Raw genomic sequence first — 9,438 nt, 5'->3', positions numbered from 1 at the left:
ATGAATGAAGTATGCAATTAGATGATAATGGGGAATTTAGATTGATGTTAGTTGTGGGGGGGGGGGGGGGGGGGGGAGAGACTAGATGAGCTTCCACCTTCACGTGGTTGGTCTTGTTAAGTAGAGAATATTAAAGTATTCTCAAAACTAAGTGAAGCTCAAACTAACATACCAAGGATATCTTCCTAATAGGTTCTTTTCTTTGAGATATAGTTTCATGTCCATTCCTTTATCAATCACTACCCTTTTAGGATCTTCAATATCCTACTCTATTCTCTCTTTTGCTTCAAAACTATTACCAAAGTAGCAATTTATTCTTGATCATCTTTATCTTAGTTACCAAGCAATATAATTTTGATCTCGACACCTTTGTTTCCTTCAACTACTATTCTATTGTATTCATTAGGTTCTCATCCCTCACCCACTTTTTTTAAAACTTGAAAGGACATTATTTTGAGAGTGGATCCTCAATGATATTCAACTGAACTATAAAGTGGTTTGAACTAGAATGAGGGAGGATATGGGTTGAGATAATATATTGAAATAAATTATTATTGAGATTCTTTGGTGATTTTCCACTATTTTTCTCTAGGATTCATTATAACATTGAATTCACCACCTATAATACAAATTTGAATTCATTATAGCATTAAATTTAAAACTCACAATATTTTTGTTAAAAAATAAAATCATGTCCAACACATGCTTACACTAGCCTTCTGTACTATGATCAACATTGATACTAAAAACTATCTCATAGTCTATTGAAGAAAAGAAAATAATTATCTAGTATAGATTGTGCAAATGTGATACACTTTAGTAATTAAATCGGATACATATTTGACATGAACAATGATTAGTGGCGAAGGGGGTGAGATTCAATAGCTTATAAGATTCATCATTTCTATATGAAATATTTTTTTTGATTTATTGGTTCTTTCTAAAATTTGGTGAAGAGAAGGACTATATATGGACTATAAGATTCTATTAGATCATATGATGATAACTTAGTTGGGTTGTTGATACCAGTCTATCAGTGGAAGAACCTAATGGAGATAACACTATGATTTTGTCACATAATAACTATCTGTTAAACCTAAATATAGGCAATGATCATGTGCTACTACTCCAAAATATCGATCATTTGAGTATTGTAGTGAGTGGGTTAATTTCACTACATGGTAATAACAACTATTGTAGTGATCTCTATGAGTAGTGTGGCAAGTTTTTGCTGGATGTTCAACACATTGCTAAGGAAAGAGGGGAGAAATGTCCTACAAAGGTATTTGTTTATAATGCTCTACAATCACCTCAAAAGATATTGCATAGAATTGAAAACCAAATCCTGGCTCTTTTATTTAAATAAGATTAGATAACTCTATTATATTGACATTGATGTCTACAATATTGAATAGTTTTGTAGATCTCCAGAAACCACAGGTGGATTTTGATGGAAAACCATGTGCTGCTATTGGGAAAAGTGGTCTCATGGCTCTGTATGATAGTCTGTTTAGTCAAGTTTACAATAGTCTTAATCTTATTTATGATTACCATATTTCTAATGCTCAATATGCTTTCTTAGGAAATAAATAGGAAAGAGAATTTATTTCAATACATTACACAAATTAAGGTATGTCTTGCTATCATGTAGTTGGATGTTGCATCATTTGAACCTCTTGTAACTAATAATGAATTAATGGATTTAGAGTTTATAAAACAATTGAGTGAAACTATAGGTTATTTTCTAGAGATGCACGTAGTTCCAATTTTCAATGAAAATGATGTAGTGAGCACAAAAAAAACACCATACAAGGTATTTATTCCTACAACAAATTTAAACCACATGCTTTGTTTATAAGTATGCTGAATTTTTATTTTCATTCATGTTGTAAGATTTTATCTATTTATGTATTCTAGATGTATGATGCAAAGATTGACATCTATTGTATAATCTTAGATAATTATGTATCATCATGTATGGATATTATTGAAGTTTGACAATTTGGTCAGCTTCTTGTTGTATTAAGAACATGTTAATTATGGTGTATATGCTTATAGTGGTGGGGTGTGGAAAGAATAAGGTCAGTAAATAAAACATGGTATTTTGTTTTTGATTGTAGATTGCTTCCTTAATTAGATAGTGGAGGGGTATCAACTTTACTTTTATGGTTATAAGGGAGTAACAACTTAATTCCTTTCATAGAGTCTTGTAATTATTATTTTGATATGTAATAATGAGTATACCCTAATAAATCATTCTCCACTATTCCAAAAAATTTCTTGGCTAACTAATAGGTCTAGGGCTTCTCACTACACCAAAACCTCAAGTTACACTAGGAAGCCTAAAAGGGGCTCAATCCTAGTAGTCCTATTTTACCCACAATAACTCTAAACTCCGCAAACTTACCAAAAAAATTAAAAAATAATTTAGTACATGAAAAAAACTATCTAAATCCCAAATATGGGTTTAGGATCTGAACTCTAAAGCCCTTTCCTCTCAAGCCCTAGTTTCTAGGCTTTATGGCTTGAAATTGCTATTTACCCTTGTAAGATCACAAACTTGAAACCCATGATGGATTTTTCTCTCCCATCACCATTGGAATCATAATTTCTTGTTTTTCACTGAAGCTCCATCCTCCATAGCTCATCAAATGACCTCTACGCTATATTCTTGGTCAATCAACATGTAAAAACAGAGATAACAGTCCCTACATGTGGCTGTTATATCTCAGTTTGATAAAGAGCATCAAGAACTTCACCATGCATGTCACTTAAACATCCAAACCTTCCTTTTCACCAAGTACCAAGAAGTTTTACCATGGGTATTAAGAGAAAATAATATGTACATACAAACCCTTATCATAGCCTAGGGTAAACAACAAGTAAAGAATAGGCTAAAACTATCTATTACCTTATCATATTCAAGCAACACAATCTTTTACTTCATTTAAGAAAAATGATAAAACTTTCTAAGAATGGATTTAGTCACTTATTGTCACCCTACAATGAAATAAGGAAAGGTGCTTGCTGATTGTGCATAAATTCTCTTCAAAAAATCTATATTAGCCACTCCAAATCCGTAGGTAGCATATCAACCCCCTCTAGGTGGAAGATAAATAATATGTATATCTCTTACATTGACCTTAAAAATTCACCTACCCATTTTTAATCCAAATAGAGCTTTGACTATTGAGCTTCCAAAATTTTGCAAAAAAAGTTGCATGACAACTATATATTGGACTCCTTTAGTGATTTTCTACATGCGTTGGTATTTTTTAATTTGCAGCAATAAAATGTGGATTTGGCTACACACAAACCATCTACTTGAGAGATGATATATCCATAATGGAATCAGTAGCCTAGGAATTTGAACTAGAGGAGGGGTTGTTGGAAGAATCTTTGAAAGAGTTGTTTGTCTTGCTTGATGAACACAATGATTATGTTCCATAATCTAGTGTCATTTCAGAGAAAAATCAAAATTATATTCTTTCTTCTTTAGTGTGTTGTAGCCAAAATAATGGAACATCCTTTGGTTCTAACAAGGAATATTCCAGTGAGGCTAGTTTGGTATTTTTACTATTCAAATTGGTTTCTTACAAGTTTTCTTTTTGCTTTTCATTGTAGATTATGAATGCCAGTACTAAGAAACCTCTTGATTTCAATTCAATTTTTTGATATTTATTACTTCTTCTCTATAGAAACCTTATTATTGAGCCACTGAATGGACACAATAGAGTTCTTAAGTAGGAACTTGTATTTTTTATTTTATGAAAGCGTGGCGAAAAGATTCCTTACAGGCTAGATGATATAGAGGGAGCTCAAGAAATCATAATTGTACGAATTTAGTTTTAATTTGATTATTTGAAATTCATGTTGATGATATTTTTGGTAAATAAGCTTGATGTTGTGTAGGTTTAAGGGGAAATAGATAAACTTTCCATAGAAGAACCTAGGTATAAAAATTGCAATAGTGTACCCAATGGTGCTCCATCCAAAGTTTCATTAAAATATTTACCACCTCTAGGATAGGTTTTTCCTACCATGTAATCCCCTTGAATAATAAATATTGATAACATATATTTATATTCATCTACTAATAGATCACCATAGGAAGTGTTTTCATAATTAGTTTTGACTAAGATTGTTAAGATAATGACTTTTTCTTGAATAAATTTATTTAAAACTAGGTGTTATATACAATTTATTTGGTATTAAATTTGAAGTTTTTAACTAATTAGTGTTTACAGTTCTTTATATTCATCCCTCAACATGGGCTTTAATGTTGTCCTGCCATATCATAGTCATTATGTTATTAGAAGATTTGGAACAAATTTTTAATGTAACAAATAAGAATGCAAAAATTGGGATATGTAGGACCATGATTGACCTATAGCCTATAAAAAATGTGATTGCATTTATTTTGATTAGGCTTTGAATAGCTTTTGACTCTATTTTCTTGTTCATTGGATTGAGTTCTTCCTTTTGAGGCCGCCCTTAGACAAATTTCATGTAACCATATCCTTTTGATCTTGTACTACCATTGTTATGCATCATCTCAAAAAGTTGTTAACAACCATATGCTTGTCTCTTTATTCTTCACTTATCCACTATGACTGTTGCACACATAGATACTAATTAAGTTTTTCATGCTCTATGACTTTCATTGTTGGTATGCTCTAGGTACTTTATGGCTTCTTTTGATTAGGTTTAGTAGTAATAGATTAAGATGCAAATGCTCATGATATTAAATGTTTTAGTCAATAGGTCATTTGACTATCTGTGCTCCCTTGCTATTGCTTAAGATGTGTTAAGAAGCTCCATTGATACTTAACTAGATTTTGGTAGTCTTCTTGTTCATTAGAATAGGTAATATTTTTCTGAGTTCTCTTTCTACTTAAGATGTGCTAGGAATCTCCATTGATATAGAAAATCAAGATAAAAATTAAAATACCAACCCTATTCTTATAATTGTAATGAGGAATGATCAATTTGTTTCTATCCTAAGACTTTTGCACTTATTGGAATCTAAACCTAGAGCATGTGGCATTTTGCAAAGAATGGGAAGAGACATATACCACTTTCTCTTGGAGGCAAACAATGAAGCACTTCCAAAAGGATTAACAATCCACGAATCATTCCTCGATCTCATTACTGATATGAAGGAAAATCCATATGATGCCAAGACATTCACTTTGAATATGAAATCAATGGTATTTTTTAAATGATTCTATGTTATTTTTGGAGGTTTTCACATGTGTTTTATTTTCCAAGTTTTGGTTCTCTGATACATTTCAATATTAACATTAATGAATGGGATATATTCTATATTCTATTTAAGGAGAGAGATTCTCTTCAAACCTTTGCTATTTGGACTGCCATTCTTCTCCATCAATTTAGTTGGTACTTACAATTCAAAAAGAAATTGTAGACAATTCATTACCAAACAAGTTTTAGGACACCACTAAAATTCCCATCATGTATAATCATGCTGTCTTTGTTGTAAAAAATTCAGTACCAAATAAGCTTTACTTAATGCCCACAACTTGAACAAGAATAAGCACATTCCCAAATCCACAACCACTTTCATCTCTATCTTTTACAACCACCACAATTGGATCATTGCATAGATTAACACCTTGAGCACTGTTACCATGCTTTTAACACCCACATTCTAAACTCCCAAGCTAACTTTGCAAAGTCAATTTTGATTGGTTTTTAATTGTTGATGATGGTTTATGAACTATGATCTATGAAGAAAATAGTATCTTAAAGAGATGTCAAAGTTGAATAATCAAATTCAGACCAAAGTTCAGCTTCAGATTCAGAGTTAAGTTCAGAGAAATAATTATAGGTGCAACATACTTGTATTGAGTTGAACTTGAACTTGAAGCAAAGATTGCAACTTCAAATTCAAGTTCAAGTTCAAGTTCAGGTGTGCAGAATCTGGCTTCCCATTTGAAGTTCAAGCTTCGAGTTTGAGGTTTTTAGCATGCAGATCTATCAATCTAGTTGTAGGTTAATGTTTGGGCTTTCAAAAAAAAGTAACCAGTGCAGGATTCACAACCTCAACCTCCAAGTCCAAAGTCATACACTCACATCAAACGGTGTCAATGGTTAAGTGGTCCAAGCTTAGTTACATAGAAGAACAAGCTAGTGGCATGATTTGCAAGCATCACCCAAAACAATCTCTTGACATCAAGAGCCCTAGTAAGTGGGAAACCATAATAGTCACAAAGCTTGACTTTCTTCCACATTACTCATCTATGCTAAACCTCTGATAATACCCGATATCCACATATCTATCAGCCAAAGGCATTGAGTGAGTAACATTGAAAATGGAGATATCAAGATCAGTGACTTCGCAGAGTTTCATCCTCGAATGTAAAGGTGACCAGATCTGAAACTGAAATTATGCCAAATAAGAGTCAACAAACAAGTGACATGTTTTAGATGTGCTTTCAAAAAAGGAAAACAAAAAAAACAAGTGAGATAAGAAGACACGAGCTGAGCAAGGAAGATCACCATGAGAATGACATGGAACACAAGTGCTCTATTTCTATGTAAAGGTGCTCCAAACATAACAAGAAGAAAAGTGCTTGAATAAGTCATCAATCAGGCCATGTCTTAACATAAGTCTAAGACAGTCGATTGATTTGGTGACCACCAAATATGTGCAAATCATAGGCACCTTGAAAGAGTTGCAAGTAATAATAAGTGATACAAACTACAAGTGTTGTCTCGGGTTGCATAGAGTGCAATAATGTTACAATTAATAACATCTTGCATGCATAGTGTTGAGCTTGACCTTTATTGACATCTCCTAATGTCACCTCCAATATGCTCGGCTACCATCATGCAGTGTCTGGATTGGAGAAAACTGTCATCCATACCATTCAAGCCGAATCAAAATAGAGACTATGGCCACCATGCCAAGATGAAGGCTCTTCTATTATCAGTTGTTGCAGAATTTTCTTATAGGTATACCATGAAGTGAATCTCTTAGTGCCGCATGGAATGAAATGGGAAAACATATCAGTTATTGTCACATTCCCAATTTCCAATGATGCCCGCAGATAGGAAAATAAAAAAGATCAGGTTGAAATTGACAGAGAGTATTGTTTGGAGGTTTTTTTTTTTGCAGATTGTGGAGCAGATCTTTAAGAACATATCTCCACATCCATACAAAGTGTAGTCATATCACCTGAGGTTGACTACAACTCGTTTGGCAAAAAGATCTTGAAAGATAACTACAGATCCGATATGAAAATATGCTTGTGGAACACGATAACATGCAAAAATTTATACAGGAACACAAGGAAATAATAGCTGAAAAAAATGATACTAGCAAAGGGGATCGCAAAAAACTTGAGCTAGTGTAGGCATCTTCTTACCAGGTTGATGTAGGCAGATTAGATACTAAGAAGGTTGTGGATGGCAGCAACCTCAAGTTAGCACAGTTGGTTTCATGCCAAGTCAATGTTGGGGAAATAGAAACTAAGGTGGTTGTCACAGATGCCTTGGAAGTTTCATCTAAAGGCAATGATATTGCAATGCAAGACAAGAGGGCTCTTAATGATCATCATTCTTTTTCACCAGTCCAGGATGGTGTTGGGGAGGCTAGCACTTTTGGTCAAAACAAAGATAAGGTAGAAGATTTTGAAAAGGCTACAGATATGAGGACTGAGCATGCAATTAAGTTGGATGGACCTAATGCTATTTTAGAGGATGAAAAAGCTAATCAAATTCTACATGACGAGGCCAAGCAGGTGGTTGTTTCAGATGAGCAGACTCTTGTTTTCCTCAGTGAACTTGAACAAATTGTTTAACATCAGAGTGACATAATGGACAGATTTCATAGCCAAATTTTTGTTACAGATGATGTGGGTGCTCAACATGAAAAGAAACATAATAACGATATGGTGGCTCAGGCAGTGGGTTCAAATATTATTTTCTTATATGATAATGTTGAACAATCAGACCAACAGAATACAAACATGATAAATCAATCAAGTGGTGAGAATGGTGCTTCAATGGTTGAGAATGTCAAACAAGCAAACCAACATGAAACAAGGCATATTAGCAATAGACAAGAGTTCCCTAATGATGGCTCATTATAGGAATGACATGTGTCATGAAAGAAATAATAATTCCTACACCTTTGTTTTCATAAATAATATAATATTTATAAACATGATAGATATTATGGGCCTAACCCGAGAAAGTGAAAAATTATGAATTGTTAATAATGCCAAGTGTACATCTCTGTCCACACATTTGAGAAGGTGGAGGGAATTGGTTATTCCCAAGAATCAGTTATGAGGGAATTCAAGGGAGAAAAAGAAAGGAAATAAAGGGAAAGGAGAAGGTTAAACAAAGGGTTCTTCTTTTCTGGGCTAGAAGTTCTACAACTGCCATAACAGGGAAGAAGATAGTTTTGGTTAGAACTGGAGAGGGGAGTTAAACATTTTCATTTTATGCAGATTGATTGTAATAAGGAAATGGAACAGTACTATTGTTGTTTTATCATGTCCCTAAAATAAAGAGGGACATAAGTGTGTTAGATTTTGCAATCATATCCATTTGTGTTTCTGATTTGAAAGGATTTTGAAGTCCTTTTATTTCTGTTTTAGATGTAGTTCTTTATTATTGTGTCAGATGTGATATACGTAATGTTACAATTATGTATTCATGCTTCTACATAAAGATGTTTACAACTTTCTCTCTTTCATTTTCTCTATCATATGGAAACATGGTAGATAGTCGTATGGCTGTTTACTGGTTTTTCATTCACTTTTAAGTTCAACAATCTTTTAATAGCATTTATTCCATATTGATGGATAAATGTTTGAGAAACCCTTTTGTGTCTTCAAGTTAAAGGCACAACCAAGTATCACATTCATTGAATATCATTTGTGAGGGAGTTGTACCTCTCAATGCAGAGGAGGATTATCAATAAAATGATAATCTATCCATCTGTTAGTATATTTTGTCTTTCTTTTCGGGTGTATTGAGTCATGTTCCGTAATTCTTGTTGAAAGGCAAAATTGTTTACTAACAACCACCAATTTCATTTAGCCTTTCATCAACTACAAATCTTCAACATTCATCACTATTACTCTCTCTTAACATAATTCCCCAACATTCTTCATCCCAATTGGGCTTTTGTTAGACCCTTTTACTTTTGCTGTAGTTTTTTTAAAACAAATGAGATTGGTTGAAATTTCAACCAATCTTGGTCGATATTTCCACCAAGTTTTGGTCAAAATTTTGACCAATTATTTTAGTCGTGGGTATGACATCATGGTCATTGATAGACTAGAATTGGTCAAACTTTTGACCACATTTTGGTGTCCACTTTGACCAATATTGGTCAAATTTTTGACTAATTCTTTGGTCATGAGAATGGTATCGTGGTCATTGATAGACCCGAATTAGTAG

The sequence above is a fragment of the Cupressus sempervirens genome, chromosome 11 (assembly GCF_028749045.1).
Source record: "Cupressus sempervirens isolate cs-2001-9-10 chromosome 11, ASM2874904v1, whole genome shotgun sequence".
Taxonomy (NCBI): domain Eukaryota; kingdom Viridiplantae; phylum Streptophyta; class Pinopsida; order Cupressales; family Cupressaceae; genus Cupressus; species Cupressus sempervirens.
This window is presented reverse-complemented; position numbering follows the sequence as displayed.